Raw genomic sequence first — 17693 nt, 5'->3', positions numbered from 1 at the left:
TTATAATTTAAAATATTTTAATGACATTTCTCATTTTATGATTTCAAATATTTTAATGATAAATTTCTCATTTTATCATTTAAAATATACTAATACTAATTTTCTCAATCACCCACCGAAGTGAGGAGAGAACTAAAGAGGAGGCAGTTCTGCAGAAAAGATGAAATTTAAAATGGCCATCTGAGGGGAGCCTGGCTGGCTCGGTGCGTAGAGCACCGGACTCTTCATCTCGGAGGTCCTGAGTTTTAGCCCCACATAAGGCTTGGAGCCTACTTAAACAAATAAAAACTTAAAAAATAGAATGGCCACTTGAGGCAGTTACTGAAAAGCGGAAAGAACATTAGAAGAAAAGAGAGCAAGGTTTAAGTTGTCTGGGCCTTGACGTTCACGTGTCCAGAGGCCAAGCCAAAGCCCGATTTGGCACAGGAGGCTGAGTGATGACAGCCAGAGGAAGGCAGGTTGTGTCAGAAGCTCAAATGAGCTGGGAGAGAGGTGAGCTGCCAGGTGTCCCAGTGGCAGATTAAAGCAACAAACCCAAAAGTAAAGTATCAGTGAAGCTTTTAATGACTTACTGTAGAAACAAGAGCCTAAACCGGAGAAAGCACTGACTCCCCTGTTCCATTTTCTGGAAGAAACATGCACTGCTCGTCGGAAGACGTCACGAGGAGTAAAGTGATTGCCAGCCTACTAGCAAGCAGGCCCTGGACCATCCGGGAACCTCACCGCCCGTCCTTGGACTGTACTTCCGCCCGGAAGTTCCCCCAGCCCAGAGCGTTTTCAAGGACGCAGCCTCGAGAGCAAGCTGCCCCGCTACTGACTGAACTCAGCTAAGGCCTCTATGGGAACTGTGAAGATTTGGGGGGTGAGTATGGAGATAACAGTGCTCTTGTGGCTGCCACTGGCGGACCCAATCCTCGTAAGCTCTCTTGCTTGTTAAACCTGCCACCTACAATCCGGGGTGGCCTACCTCTTTCTTCTGTCACCCCCTGCCCTCTGGGATCAGGGGCAGTTACAGACTTACAGGAGAGCCAGGTGGGTCAGTGAGAGGTGGCGGTTGTCTCACTGTTGAGGCAGTTCCAAACGAAAGGTTCCAGCAGTTTTATGGACCCTAGGGTACTGATTCAGAGTGAGGGAAAGTGACAAATTTCCCCAAGTTTTCCCTCCCAGCCACTCCCATAGGGAGGCTTTGGCAGAGAAGCCTGAGGACCTCTGCCAAAAGTCTCCCATACGGAGATCTAGGAACGAAGGTGTCCGGGCTAGGTATGCATATATGCACGGGATGTGACTGGCAGAGAATCCTGCGTCCTTGACTGCAAGCCCCGCCCGCCCTTCAAAGGCTTGGCTTCAAGCTCCCGCCCCCCCTTCAAAGACCACGGTGCGCTGGCGCTGCACTACGTTGTGCATCTGGAGGGTCGCTTCCCCTATGAGACCTCCCTGCTAAAGCCTTTGTAATTAATTACGGCCAGGCCTAAAAGATCACAGAAAAGTCTTACCAGGAGCTGAACTCCTCAGATTGGCCTCAAATGGTGAAGGCTATAGATGCCATCATTGGAGTTTGGGGCCGCTGAAATTTTTGAAAAGGACAGTGACATAAAAAGTGTAACTTTTAAGAAGAGGCACAGTGGGGGGCATAGCCAGAAACAGGAGCACTTCTTCAGTATTCAGATATGAGTATGGAGACTCATTTCCAAAAATATAAAGAATTTATAAAGAAACTAAGAGAAAATGAATAACTTGTTGGAGAGAATTAAAATCAGTTTCTTTTCTCTGCTTCCCTGAATTAAATTTAAATCCGTTTTGAAACTTTACTTATATTCATTGATCTACCCTTAGTGTAGTTAGATCTTTTTCGTTGCCTTTAAAGCACTTAATCGTTAAGGAAAACATAGGTGAAATTAGGAGTTTAATATCTTTATTATGAATCATGTTATCCATTTTCAGAACTAGGTCCTATGGACTAATTCTATGAAAACCATGTGAAAAATTGCTTAAAGTTTTCTTGACTAAGTTTGCATTTCCAAAGACATTTCTCAAGAACAAGTTCAATAATTTGAAAGCCATCTGTTCCATACACTGAGATAATGCAGCCAAAGCAAGGAATTGAGAAAAAGGAAAAAAAAAAAAGCAACCCTGTATTCTCCCTATAGGAAAGAGAAGAATGAAAAAAATGTAATGGAATTTACCAGAAATGTTGAGAACTCTTACTTCTGACAAAGAATTAGAATTAGAGAACCACAACACATGTCTACAACCACATACATTAGTCAATATATCATCTCAAGGTTGTGTTTAATATGAATAACTTGAACCCTCTTTGACCTGATGTTTATTTTCCAACATCAAGAACCATGAAATTTAAAAAAAACACAATTAAAAAAAAAAAAACCTTCATTCATGTGGGTCAATTAAGATTGAAAACCATGTGAGAGGTTAACACCTATATTTGCAGACTTTATAGTTTACTTATTTTCTAATCATTAATAAGAAATTATCTTGCAGAATGAAATAGACCTGAAAAAAAAAAAGAAAGCCTGTTAAGAAAAACAATGATCATGTGTTATTAAAAAGATGGTGGTTTTTTAAGAATAAAGTAAATCCAAACAATTGTCAGAAGAGGAGAGAATTCTTAGAGGACTCAAGTGTCTTCTATCACCCTAATTTTGCTTAGGTACATCATTCATCAGCACTGCAGCTAAGAAAATCCAGTTATTTAAGAGAATGTCTCTCTGAACAGTCAGTGAAAGAATATTCTAAACTGCATCTGTAAAAGTAATGATAACATTCTGTGTGGACACAAAATTAATTCATTAATTTAACAAGTTATTTTTTTGAGTGGGGATTATGTTTCAGATACTATTCTAAGACCCCTAAATACAGTGATGAGCTAGATAAACCTGTTTGGAGACTACACGCCCAAGAAGGGTAAGAATTAATCATGGATAAATAAGTACATAAATATAATAATTTCCAAACTAATAAGTAAAAGGAAGAAATTAGATTGAGATAAGGTATGACTGGATGGAAGGGTGGGAAAGGCTGCTTTGTAGAGAGGCTGGTCAGGAAAGATCTCTCAGGAAGGGACAGTTCTAAAGATATTTTAAAAATGGACTAAGAAATAAAATCTTGGTGACTAGATATGTTAGGTGTGAAAAAGAATTAGCGTGATACTTTGGTTTCTGGTTTAAGTATTTGGGTGAAGGGCTGTGTCGTCATCAAGTTGGAAAATTTATGAAGCAAGGTAGATTTGGAGGAAAATATTAAGCTAGGTTGTGAATACAAAGAATTTGAGAAGGCCTACCTTTTACATTTTTAGAGCCTATGGCAAGAGTACAAATGGAGGCCCACATGCCATATTTCTAAATATTTAAAAGTTATAAGCCAAGCTAAGGAACTGTTAAAAAAAATATATATATACATCCTGTTCTACTTTGAAAAATATGCTTTATCCAGGAAAACTTTTTATTTATCTTGTCTCTTTTTATCTTTTAGCTTTTCTGGGCTATACTTTTGTACTTTCAATTACTATCATCATATTGAACTGTACTCACTGAATGATTTAAACAATTGAAAATAGAATATAATTCTATTTGAATTATGTACAATTTAAATATAAGCTTCATCCAAAATGTAAATTGAAGGCAAAAAAGTAAGATACTTTAAAAAATTATTTTTCTTAAATTTGAAAATTAAAAGTCAAAGTATACTAAATGAATATAAAATTTTAAAATAAAATTATTAAAACTGAAAATTTTAGGAATTTAATTAGATATTATTAAACATTTTATAAAAAAACAAACTATTGCATTTATAACATGCTGTGTTCATTTAGTTGTCAACAAAATTGGTGTCATGTTTCAGGCAGATTATCTAGATCTACAGGTAGACAGTTCCCCAATTTCCATATGCTTTACTGTTTCAAATACCATGCTAATTCCTCAGAACCTTCAGAAAGAGATGAAAAAAAAATAACTGCCAATACTGGAAAATCCTTCTTCCTTACATATTCTGAGGTAGGATTTTACAAGATAATTAAATTGCCCTTCTCTTACCTAACTACTACTACTACTACTAAGATTTTATTTATTCATTTGGGAGAGAGAGAGCACACAAGCCCGGGTTGGGGAGGTGCCGGGGGGCGGGGAGGGGCAGAGGGACAAACAGACACCTCCCTGAGCAGGGAGCCCAATGCAGGGCTTGATTCTAGGGCCCCCCAGATCATGACCTGGACCAAAGTCAGACCCTTAACTGACTGAGCCACCCAGGTGCCCCTACCTAACTACTTCTGTAATTCAGTTGTCCTTGTCTGAAATCATGTCTTTCTCCCATGATGGCAGAAGAACCTTCCAATGCAGTTGCCTTTTACTTTGAAAATATAGGGCAGGAGATGCAGAGACTTAATTCCCAGGAGAATGGGTACTAAGTTTTTGAGGTATCTGTGGAATATCTGGCTAAATGTTCCTAGAAGGAATTCATCCTTAGAGATTTGGATTAGATTGAGAACCCCTATTTGGGAGCCATAGATACAATGATGTTTGTTGAAGATTTGGGTAAAAATAAAATTACTGAGAATTTACAGAATAAGAATAGAAGACTGTGAAGAACAGTAGAGAACACCAAAAATTAAGAGAGCCTGAAGAGTAGGACCTGACAAAAGAGTAAAAAAAGATTTAATAGAAAGGCAAAATCTGCAAAGGAAATCTAGTGAGGGTGAGAGTTTCAAGGAGAGAAATGGAATGTATTTGTTCCTTGGGACTTATAGCTGTGAATATTAGTGATAGCTCTGAGTTTCTCCTCAGGTATTTTATATGTCTGCCCTTTGAAACTAAGGTATAAGACAGGTCAAATTTTAAATAACTTTAGGCCTGGGGAAATTTGTACAAGAGTGGTACAGTAAGGGATAAATTATTAATATAAAAGATTTCTGAATGTGTTAAGACGAATAGAAGAGGACAAAAACATCTTGATATTTTCCTTCTTTTTATAGTCATTTAAAAATCTAGTTACAGGGGCACCAGGGTGGTTCAGTTGGTTGTGTCTGACTCTCAGCTTAGGTCTTGATCTCAGGGTCATGAGTTCAAACCCCATGTTAGACTTCATGCTCAGCATGGAGACTACTTAAAAAAAAATCTAGTTACATAAAGAAATGACTAGACTTTCATTACATAAAGGATATGTAATAGTTCTGTAGCAATCTGATGCATCCCAAGAGCAGAAACATTTTTTAGCATGCAAGTGAAAACCAGATGACAGTATTAATCTCTGGCCAGTTGGGCACTCACACTATCTAAATATTACTTAATTAGGGTGCCTGGGTGGCTCAGTTGGTTAAGTGACTGCCTTCGGCTCAGGTCATGATCCTGGAGTCCCGGGATCGAGTCCCGCATCGGGCTTCCTGATCAGCGGGGAGTCTGCCTCTCCCTCTGACCCTCTTCCCTCTCGTGCTTTCTATCTCTCATTCTCTCTCTCTCTCAAATAAATAAATCAAATCTTTAAAAAAAAAATACAGCTCATGCTCCCTCTCCAAAATAAATAAATCTTAAAAAAATTTTTTTAAATAAATAAATAAATAAATAAATATTACTTAATTAGATGTTCACTTCCATCTAAACTTCTTGGATTATAACATTTTCTATTTCCTCTTTTTTGTTTTTAAAGATTTCTTTATTTGAGAGAGAGAGAGAGAGAGAGAGAGCATGCACAGGAGCAAAGGAAGGGGCAGAGGGAGTGGGGGAGAGAATCCTCAAGCAGACTCCACACTGAACGTCAGGCTCAATTGCAGGACCCTGAGATCATGACCTGAGCCAAAATCAGGAGTAGGCCACCTAACAGACTGTGCCACCCAAGTGTCCCCCATTTCCTCTTCTTAATGACACTGTCATTGCATCTATTGATCCCATATCATCTTCAAAAAGATAAAATTACTGTGTGACTAAATTATAAAATATGTTGCTAGTTTTGTAACTCTAAATTACATTAATCCCCTTTTTTTGGGTTCAGATTCCATTTTAAACTAGTTAAGCATAAAGACACAGCTAACAATAAAAGTATTTTTTTTTTTTTTTTGCAGAATTGGGTTGCTGTGATAACAAATAGATTTTTTAAGATTCAGAAGTTCAAAATTCCCTATCTTTATAATATAGAGCATAGCCAGATTAATGTTACCAATGACATTCAGAATCTTATTTTGACATGATTGAAAAGATATATCTATGTAATATTTTGTTTTCTAATTTTGTATTCCTAACCTTAGATAAATTTTACCTATTTCTGTTTTGGCAAAATTAAACAAATTTTTTTCTTAAAAAATTCTAGAAGTAATTGGTTTTGCTATTATGTATCAATATTTTTACATTGTAAACAATAAGATCAATAGATTTATTTAGAACTCTTTGCTGGGATAACTTACTTTGGAGAATAAAATTTATGATCCATCTTGGTATGTAAAATTTTCCGAATCAAAGATTAATTTTCAATAATGCAGTTCTTAGTGACTGGTAGATGTAAACATCATTATAGTTGAACTTCTTCTTCATTGCAACATTGTGTCAAGTTTGTATAAATGCAGAAATGGGATGGTGAGACCCTCCAAAATCCCTGCATATACAAAATTGGTCAAAAATCCATACTCTTTGGGAAGGAGATTTTCCCACAAAATGATATTTTTTGGTTTTGATTTAGCTAAAATTATCAACATGAGAATTTTCTTGGTAGTTTTGTAAAAAGGTTTTATTTCTCAGACTAAGATAGAAACCAAATGGGAACTGAAAAAATAATAGAGGGAGAGAGGAAATTAACAAGACTCCTGCTCACATAATGCTGCATTTGAAGTTTTCAACATTTATCTCTCCTAACCATCATTTCCACTTTTATTTTTCAAACATTCCTATAACTTTTCACCAGTATTTCTCTTGTCAGCAAGTGCTATTGCTCACCTTGTCATTTTTCAGTCTTAATATGTGTGAAATATATAATGCCTTACTTGGAATATGTTAATCCTTTAATAAGAAATAGTTTTATTATCAATAGTTCCATCTATTAGAAACTCCTCTCTCCAAATTTCCTCCAGCTTCTTTGATGGTGTTAAAATATTTGTTTAAATATTCAGGATATATTAGTTAATAGGACTATGTTTAATAAACATAAAATATAAGAAAATGAATTCATAAGTATAAGAATTGCCCTCAAAGAATTGAATGTACCTATGAAATATAAAAGCCTTTATGTAAAGTTCAGTGATGAAATTCTGTATCTTAAATCTACATTTGTTCATTCCATTACCCATTCACTCAACAAACAGAAAATCTTCTATTAGTATCTTATACGATTTCAAACAAGTATTTACTGTTTGCATCACGTACATTTACTATACTTAAAGTGAAATTATGAAGAATCCTTGCCAAAACATCTTTCCCCAAATACAGATAATCCAAACACACTTGGTTAAGCAGAGTAAGAAGAATCAGATGCACACAACTTTTAGTTTTTTTAATAAAAAGTGCATGAGTAAAGGTAGAATTTCAGTCTTGTCTGTGTCTAAAAAGGAATGTGTTTTTATCAGTGAAATTTTAGCATTTTAAACGGTTGATCTCTCTGAATAATTGGACTTATAAAGAAACTACATACCTCTTTATTGTAAGACAAAACAAAATTACAGAAAGAAGGTTTATTCTAATTTAAACTCTCATGTTAATATTGGCTTCAGTCAGGTGCCTGGGTGGCTCAGTCGGTTAAGCATCTGCCTTCGGCTCAGGTCATGATCCCACGGTCCCGGGATCGAGGCCCACATGGGCTCCCTGCTCTGCGGGGAGGCTGCTTCTCCCTGTCCTTCTGCCTCTGCCTCTCCCCCCACCGCCTGTGTGCTTTCTCTCTCTCTCCCAAAATAAATAGATAAAATCTTTTAAAAAAAATATTGGCTTCAATTGTTATTTTCTCAGGACGATTCATGAATTTTCCATTTAATTTTATTTATCAAGAGGGTAATGTCAGTAACACTTGAAATTATTTTGATTGAAATGTATCTTCGCTGACTATGGTGTAGATGAACTATTTCTGTTAGAAAATTGAGAATTTATTTTCTATCCTCATTAAGTAAAAGACTGTATAATGGAAAAAAACACTGAGTAAAATAAAGTGGATGCATAAAGAATTTGAAGCTACAAAGATTGTTGTATAGATATTATATCATACTTTCAACAAAAATAATGAGGATAGGCCCAAAGATGGCAACTGTTGACAGGTGTTCACAAATTCTGTAACCCCCAAAATGGACAAATGTCATCTGAATTAGGACATGGAGAGAGAGGAAAGCTAAGTGCAGGATATTAAGAGGTACATAAATTCATCTCTATAGAGTAACTGCAAACTTCATGAGTTGAAGGTATTAGGAAACCCTGAAGATCACACTCAGGGAGATTTTAAAATAGCTTGATGGATTGAAAGTCTGTTTAAGAAGTAGATGTACCTCTGGATTCCCTCCTCTTTCACCAGCAATTCAGGCAATCCCTCTCCCTCCCAAGATCAAAAGACTACAGTTTTGCTCTCCGGAGCATTTGAATCAAAGAGATTCTGCATCTACAGACAACAAGCTTCGTTAAGTATGAAGGTGTTACCCCAAAAATTCCATATAAAAGGCAAGACTCTCTAGTCCCTTCCCTCCTTGTTTCATAGAACATAGCAGCAAAGATTATGAAATGAGAGGATTCCCTTCTGGGAAAATTGACCACTGCAAGAGAAATGATCTACAGATATTGAACCCCCATTAAAAAGCCTGTCCCTTGTTCATCATCCTGTAGTAAAGCCCATACCCCAAGAGGCTCTACCCAAATGCAGGAATTTCCAATGAACATTTTAGTGTTTTACCGTTAAACATAAAGGGAGGGTCAAGGGGCCTTTCACCATTGAAAAAGTCTCTAATATTTTAAACAACAATAAAAAACAGATCCCAACAGACAAAAAGGAAATTGGAAAGAAAGACAATGAAGATAGTAGGAGAACACTCACAAAAATTATAATTGATGTCCATAGATAAGAGGATTACTACATACAAATGCTATAAAAAAAGAGCTCTCTGGAGAGTTGTTAATATTAAATACAAGAACATTTTTTAAAAAGTAGTCAAAAACGTTAGAAAACAAAGTGAAGATATTTCAGAGAAAGTAGAACCAGAATACCAAGATGAAAAATATAAAAGATCAGAAAGTGAAGAGGGGTAGATGTGGATTTTCAACATCCAAATTATAATGGGAATGGGAAATCAAGAAGGAAGAGGAGAAGAAAAAGAGAAGCAGAAGTGAGGAGAATTTCTTAATACTGAGGACACATATTTGAAGAAGAAAATAACCCATCAAGTAACCAACATATGATGGAACAAAGATTCTCTTTATACCTAATCATTATATTTTAGACCACTGGGTTTAAATAAAGTGCTCTAGAAGCTTCCAGAATTGGAGAGAAAAAAAAAAATCCCTGGTCACATAGAAAAATATCAGGAGTTGGAATGGCATCATACTTATCGACTGTAACACCATAATCTTAACAAAATGGAGGTGATACTTTATAAAATCTGAGGGCAAATAATTTTCAGTCTAGAATTCTCAGCCTGGATGTATGTTTTTCTTTTGCTTCATAACTAATTATCACAACTTAGTGGCTTTAAAAAGTCATTATATCTGTCAGGTTTTCACCAGACTGTACTAAAAGTGTCTGCCAGGGCTGTGATTTCATCTGAGGCTCACCTCTTTTACAGGTTCACTGGTTGCTGGCCACATTCAGCCCTTGAGGTTGTAGGACTGACATCCCCACTTTCTGACTGTTGACCAAAGACTATACGTCTGCAGGCCATTCATTGATATTTGGCTTGTGCCCTCTCCACAACAAAGCCAGCAAGAGACTGTCCTCTTGTTCAGGTCTCTCAGACCTCTCTTAACAGACTCACTTAAATAAGTCAGTTCCATACGGGATACTATATTTTTCAATGAAGCCAACTCATTAGGACCATAAAACATCTGTGAAACCCTTTCTTCCGTATAATAATGTAACCTGGTCATAGGGTAATATCCCATAATATTTACAAGCTTCTCTTACATTCATGGGGGAGAATCATATAGGGAGTGCACACCAGGGGCAGGAATTTTGGGAGCCATCTGCCTACTCTACTGGCCAATGTATTTATCAAAGTAGAATTCAGTGATTTTTAGGCATGCAACTTCTTAAAATTATCACTCATATACACTTCTTGAAAGCTGTTAGGCAGTATATATGTAACTAATAAAAAGGAATACATGGAAATCCAACAGGAAGTCAACTCAGAGAATTCCAAGGGAAGTCCTAAGATAAAACACAGGACTAGCGTTTGTACAAATGGCACTGGAGCAGAAAGATGGAGTGATACAGGAGGAATACCTTCATGAGAAAATGGAATTTATATATCCAGTTACTGAGAAGAAAATCACAGTAAGAATTTGGGAGTCAGTTAATAGATGCATAGTAGACTAGCAAGCAAACAAAAAATAGTGAACATTTAATTCCAGAAAAATCTTTTTAAAGTACAAGTAGTGAAATATATTCCTATAGCTTCTTTTATTACTACCTAACAACATCTATGTGGACACTGACTTTTTTTTTAGGGTTTTTTATTTTTATTTCTTTTAAAGATTTTATTTGTTTATTTGACACAGAGAGACAGACAGCGAGAGAGGGAACACAGCAGTGGAAGTGGAAGAGGGAGAAGCAGACTTCCCGCCAAGAAGGGAGCCTGATGGAGGGCTCGATCCCAGGACTCTGGGATCATGACGAGAGCCGAAGGCAGATGCTTAACAACTGAGCCACCCAGGCGCCCCAACACTGACTATGATTTTAATAAAATAGCAAAATTATAAAGCACAATGGGAAATGTAACTGAACCAACATGAGCTTGCTCCTTGGTGAGTCAGAAACTTCACCAGGTTGAGCTGTTGCACAAAGAAAACTTTTATTTGCAACTAATAAGATCACAGGGAATAGCTTCCAAAGCTGTGACTCCCCCCACCCCACCCCCCCACCAAGAAGGTGAATGGGTTCCTTTTAGGGTTAGGATGAATATTTAAACAGGGAGCCCTTCTCATCATATGTAAAGGTGGGTGTAAGGTTGTACATGTGCCTTAAAGAAACATGCCTATATGTATATTGCATGTTATGTAAATGAGGTCGAGTCTCCTCCTTGGTTGGAGATTTTAGTATTATAATGAGGTAAAGGTAATGGTAGATCATTCCAGAGGTCACTCCATGATCCATCTGTGCAGGCAGGAGTTGGGGGTTTAGCTCAAAAGGTTTGGGTGGTCTGGGCCAGGGGGAGGTCTTGTCAGGGCAGTGGCCATCACCTGAGGGGTGGTTTCCGGTTTCATTTGCCTGAATTAGGAGGTAAACTGAAGGGAAGAGCTTAAGGAAAAATGTAAGACAAAGGCTACTGAGTACAAAGAGGTGAACAGTAAATGTCAAGTTTTGGGTTCTAGCTGGTGACAAGAATGGGAGAAAAAGGAGTATGTTTACCTTTGAGCTTAGTGATGAAGAATATTTGAACTTTTTCTTGCATTGTAGGAAATTTAAAAAGTTTCTAAAAATGAAAAATCAGTAAATAGGAGTCAAAATTAGTTGTTTTAAAATATCTGGATAGGCTTCTAGTAGTAATATGACTATATAAATCAACAACTGTCCTTCCTTCTCTTCCTGGAAGTTATTCAAAAACAAAAACTGCCACAACTCCATAGGCAGCAAAATGAGGACTCACTATAATCCCCAGGTGTTGTGTTAGAGGTAAGGGCTGCCAACAGAGCTGGAGTTACGTGGAAGCTGTGCAGGAAGAAATGAAGCTGGAAAGCCGTGGAGAAATATCACAGCACTGAGAGGGGCCAGAAGCAGTACATCTCAGAAAGTAGTAGCACACAAAAGCCTTTTGGAAATGAAGGACTCTGAGGTACAAAATCTGTACTTTCTGTTTTCTAACATCAAGTTGAAAACTGGGGTGAGCTGAGTTGGCACAAGAGGTTTCCCAGGACATAGTATGATTTTGAAATCCTGAGTATGTGAAGCTAAAGTAAGATCACCTGACAAACTTTTTTTTTTTTTTTTTTTTTTTTTGGTCAAGATGTCTTCGGTTTCTTAGGAGAAAGAGAGAAAAGAACACTTGTATGTTAAGAAACCTGTTAGTCTGAAATGCTCCTTTGGTTTGATCCCTTTGTGTGCCTCCTCTAAAACTTGCAAAGGGGTGGTTCAGAAAACCCCTAATCATCCATGGGTAAGGAAATAAAAACTAGAACAGCATAGATACAAAAATGATGTAAGAAAGCAAAGAGTGATTAGTTACTAACATCATATTGAACAGAAAAAGCGTTGCCCTTGAGCAAGTGAAAAGTGTGACCAGGTATATTGCCATGATGAGGAAATAGAAAACCTTAATAAAACAGCCACACCTTAAAAGAAATTCATGAAATAGAAATGCAAGAAGCAGAAAAAAAAGATGATATATCAATAGTAGGAAATGGTATGTGAACTGGCAAAACTTAGAAAACAAGTAAAAGAAATCAAAGAAATGAAGGAAATGGAAGAAGCATTTGGGAAAGCAAACACTGCAGAAATGTCAGTAAGAAATATAGAGGAGGGAGATTAGACAGTCAAATGAAATAAAATGGCATATAGGAAGTATTAAAAATTTTAGGAAGAAAATAATAGCTAAAGGAATGGCAAAAGAAATCCCACCAGATGCATGATTGTAATCTATAAAAAAGAGGAAGAAAGTAATGTACAGACAAATATAATTGAATGTATTTTTTTAAATCTGAAAATAAAGCATGCCTTTTAAGTAGATACTTAAATGGCACATTAAATGTCAGGAGAACATGACTTAAAATGATCAGCACAAATATATTGTAATTAACATTACAAGTCTTCAAATATATGGAAATCAGGCCTCTAGGCAAAAAGATCAAATCATTAATGAGGGCGAAACATCAGGTTAGCCTCATATTTCTAACAAAACTGTTGGTGATACAGGATAAAGATCAAGGAAAATAATATTGTCTAAAATCCTACGGTGGAGAAAAATAAGGCAAGGATGAGGAGTAAAAAGAGATAGTTACTTTTATTTATTGCTCTTAGGGAAATAATAGGTACTGTCTCTAGAAACAAAGGAGTAAGGGAACTGTATAAAGGATTACATTTTAATTAGAAAGGTAACCCTAAAATGAAAAGACAAACCAAAATATCAGAAGAAGTAAATGTAGCAGACATATCACATGATAAAAAATAATATGAAGGAAGTAAGAACAAAATTAATATCACACCAATAAATGTAAATAGTCTAAATTCATCTATTAAAGAGTTTCAGATTGGATCACTAAACGAAAACCTGACTGTTATGTGCAATAGATAAATTTAAAACAAAGTGAGTTTTAAAAGTTAAACTAAAATTATACCAGGCAAACTTGATAGAAAAGGAGGAGGAGGAGGGAGAAGAGGAGGAGCAAGAAAAAGAGGTGGAGGAGGAGGAAGAGGGAGAAGAGGAAAGATAAGGGAGGGTGAGAAGAAAAAGCAATCAAGGAGGGGGAAGAAATGGGTTATAAGATCAGACAGGGTGAAATTTAGGCCAAAAAAGCTTTACATAGACCTAGGAAGGTGCATTAGTTAAAGAAGTACTAGGTACGATGACAGATACTATCCAGATCTCAGAGATTTTATTTTTACCGACATAAGAATCTAATGTACCTGACCAGATGATTCAGTAACAGGCTTTTCCATCTGTGGTTCTGCTATCTTTAAGAAAGTGCCTTATTTCTCTGGTTGTTTTTAATTACCTTCTTTCCCCCCTCTTCCCACCCCTTTTATTTTGTAGCATTGATGTAGCTTAAATATTTCTCCATATTTTTATTTCATAAAATTCTGCTTTGGAAGTCATACTCCCAAAGCTCCCCATCTCCCTTTTAACCTTTTAATTTTGTCTTTCTCCTGCCTGACAGCATAGATGTTTTAGGATTTCCCTTTAAAAAAAAATTTTTTTTTTTTATTTACCATTTCCTAAGTCATGTGTGTTTTTTAGTTTGTTTTTATTCTCTCATTTTATGGAATATGGGAGTATGTCCCCAAGTAACTTCTGAAGAAAAGTTATATAGTGGGGAGGGTTTCTGAATCCTGGTAATTTTTTATTCTACCTTTACATTTAGTCAGTAGCTCCTATAGGTTCTAGGGTTAAATCATTGTCCCTCAAAACATTGAAAGGACTCTCCCACTGATAAGTTGAGTGACTGTTCTCATTCTTCTGTAGGCATATTTTTTTTTTTTTTCTCTCTCTGGAAACTTGAGCAATCTTGGATTTATCTTTCTAGATTTGAAAGTTTATATTTCTTTGATTAAGTTAGTGCCTTTTTACATTCATCGCAATTAATGTGTGGTGAGTAATTTCAGTTTCTACATTTAAGAGGATTTTCACTTATTCTGGGACACTTTCCCCGATCATCCTACCCCAGACTAAAGCTTTTCCCTTTATCTGAGTCTATATGATTTAGCAACAAGAAGTCTTTAATGACCTTGGTGAAAACAATCTCAACTGAACGATATGGTCAGAAATCAGAATTTAGTCAGATGAGAAGTGAACCGGAGGAAAAGAATTGTGGACAGAGGGTGAAGGTATTTCTTTCAAGAAATTTGGTTCCCAAAAGGAGGGTAAATTAGGGTTACATCTGGAAGAAACATGGGTCATCATGCTATTATCTCCGTAACATCCTATGTATCCTATTTCTGCAAATATTTATTTAATTTCAGTTTTCCCCATTAGCCAGTAAAGTCATGAGGGTCATAATACTCATGTTTATTTCTGTTTTATCCAGAACTTAGTGCTTGATACATAAACTATTGTTTGTTTGTTTCTGTGTTTGTTTGTTTTTTAGTATATCCATACAGTAGAATTTTATCTGGCATAAAAAGAATGGAGGCTACAACATGGATAAACCCTGAAAACATTTTGCTAAGTGAATGAGGATAGACCAAAAAGTCAAACTTCAAAAAAAAAAAAAATTCTTTTTAGAACAGTTTTAGATTTAAAGAAAAATTTTGAAGTTAGTACACAGAATTTGCATCTACTCCACACGGTTTTCCCTATTATTAATATCTTATATTAGTATGGTATGTTTGTTATAATTACTGAGCTATTACTGATAAATTCATATTAACTAAAGTTCATAATTTATTCAGATTTTCTTAGTTTCTGCCTAGTGTTCTTTTCAAGGAGCCTGTCTAATATTGCATTACATTTAGTCATCATGTATACATATACTCTTGGATATGAAAGTTACTCAGACTTTGCTTGTTTTCCTCTTTTTTTAATTGGCAATTTCTTTATTTTCCTTTTTTATTGAAGTACGGTTGACACATAACGTTACATTAGTTTCAGGTGTACAGCATAGTGATTGGACAAGTCTGTACATTATGCTACAGTAGCTACCATCTGTCACTACGCAGTGCTGTTAGAGTACCATTGGCTATATTCGCTATGCTGTACCTTTTATTCCTGTGATTTTTGCATTCCATACCTGGAAGACTGTTTCCCTCACTCCCCTTTACCCATTCCCGCTCCCCACTATGTGTTTATTTTTTTAGTGAATCGATGAATTTGTGAAATATTTTGTTTATTTATTAAGATATTTAATGAATTTTAAATGCTGATAGGAAAAAGTAGGTGGGGATAGAGACAGTAGATGGAGAGAAAGAAGTTGACAGAGCAAGGTATGTAAGATGGTAATAAGAGCCTTGGGGAGGAGATAGGCAGAAACATTAGGTTTTCTCTAAAATTGCTATTTTTTTTTTTTACATAAAGTCTGGGTTTAATATGTGCATATTAAAGGAAAATACTTTATTTAGAATCGTGTATATGGATGAATATACACACATTTTTATTATTACCCACCGCTGCTAGTTCTATCCAAAGTGACAGGGGCAATTTAAATAAATGTTCAGTCACAGTAATTTGCTTACATTGGTAGTATAAATAAAACCTCAGGTATGGGGATGCCTGAGTGGCTCAGTGGGTTAAGCACCTGCCTTCGGCTCAGGTCATGATCCGGTGCTGGGATCAAGTCCCACATCAGATTCCTTACTCAGTGGGGAGCCTGCTTCTACCGTCTGCCTGCCGCTCCCTCTACTTGCACTCTCTCTCTCCTTCTCTCTCTGACAAATAAATAAATAAAATCTTTACCAAAAAAAAAAAAAAAACCTTTAGGTATACCCATTAGCAAAGCAACAAATTGAATGTTTCTGTCATCACGATCATCTGAGCTAATCACCAGAGTTTGGACTAACTTTTTTGTAACATCTGATTATGCTACTGTTAAAAAAAATTCACTCTTCAATGATTCAAAACCCAGAGGAAATTAAATAGAACTCAGAAGAGTCCTGATACAACTAAAACATGAGTAATATTTGTCTTTCTTTGAATTTTATTTAACAACTCATTTGACATTCTTTAGGTCCTATCTAATTATTTTAATATTACTCTGCTTGAGGCCCTGTGATAAGATGGGGTCATAGGATGAGAAAAATCTTCCTTATCAGGTGGAGTAGGGATATGCAGGCACTTTGGTCCAGGCTCACACTGTGGGCTTGGTTGGTATAGTTAGGGTTTGTGGCAGAGTCCACAGACAGGAAAAGAAAGACTAGAGCTGAAGTGTTGGGGTAGGGAAGTATTAGTTAAAAAAAAAATGCTAAGAGAAATACTCAAAATGTGTTGACTCTAGTAGATCAAATGAACTCTTTATCTAAAAATAAAATGTAACATAAAGTGTTTCCTTTATTTCACAGAGAATTAAAAAGCAAAAGATTATGGTAATTTTAAATTATTTATGACTTTGTTTTTCCTGTTCACTCTTTGATCTTTTTTTTTCCTGGCTTTTTGCTTATTGCTTTATTCTTATGCAATATAAGAAGTTATTATTTAACATAGGAAAAATTCAAGGAAAAAACATGTTACAGCAAAATTAAGAAATTATAAAGCATTAAAAATAATTAGAATAATAAAGATACCAAATACAAAAGCTGGAAATGAGATAAAACAACTGAGAAGTCTAGTTGATAATGGTTTTGTATGATTCTAATACCACAAAGAAATAAAAGCAAAAACCAATACAGTTCTTTAAACAAGTAGAATTATAAAATATTAATTCTAGGGAAGAATAAGAAAGTTGGTAAATCAGTAAATTTGTAAACCCCCGAAAGATAAAAACCTGTGGGAGCAATATAAAAATAAAAATGAAAGTTAACTTAAAAACTTAGTCAAATGGACTCCAAAATTAAGAATAAGAGAGGTGTAAATATGCAGGAGCTAAGATAGTTCGAGAATACCAAGAGCCAATACTCAAAGTCCTTAAATTCACAGTTGGGCCTTTAAGAAGCTGGGCAGGTAAAGGGATTGAATTCCTGGCCTCGGGGTATGAACAAGAGTTCTTCAGATATTCATAGAGGAGGACAAACTATCAAGTACTTCAAACTCATCCTTGTCAAAGAAAATGAAGAAATAAATTTTAATAGATATAAATCCTACCAAAGTCAGATCTCTTATTTCTCTTTCTATTAAGTCACTACCAGACAAAAATGTTTTGAATGTTAAGGAGCAAAAATGTTTATTTAGCCTAATAGATCATAATATTTTTCCTTTATGAGCTCCAATTCTTTAG

At 35.8% G+C, this 17693-nt stretch overlaps 1 long non-coding RNA gene across 1 annotated transcript in view; it reads left to right on the top strand.

Moving 5' to 3' along the window:
* Positions 1-771: 771 nt before the first annotated feature.
* LOC113910949 overlaps positions 772-17693 on the top strand; it is a 204191-nt gene continuing 187269 nt past the window's right edge. The window contains exon 1 of the long non-coding RNA XR_003516333.1: positions 772-862. This is a non-coding gene — a long non-coding RNA (uncharacterized LOC113910949). The remainder of the gene's footprint in view (positions 863-17693) is intronic.

The sequence above is a fragment of the Zalophus californianus genome, chromosome 4 (assembly GCF_009762305.2).
Source record: "Zalophus californianus isolate mZalCal1 chromosome 4, mZalCal1.pri.v2, whole genome shotgun sequence".
NCBI classification, from domain to species: Eukaryota; Metazoa; Chordata; class Mammalia; order Carnivora; family Otariidae; genus Zalophus; species Zalophus californianus.
The sequence above is the reverse complement of the archived record's forward strand: the minus strand, read 5'-3'. Positions and strand labels throughout refer to the sequence as shown.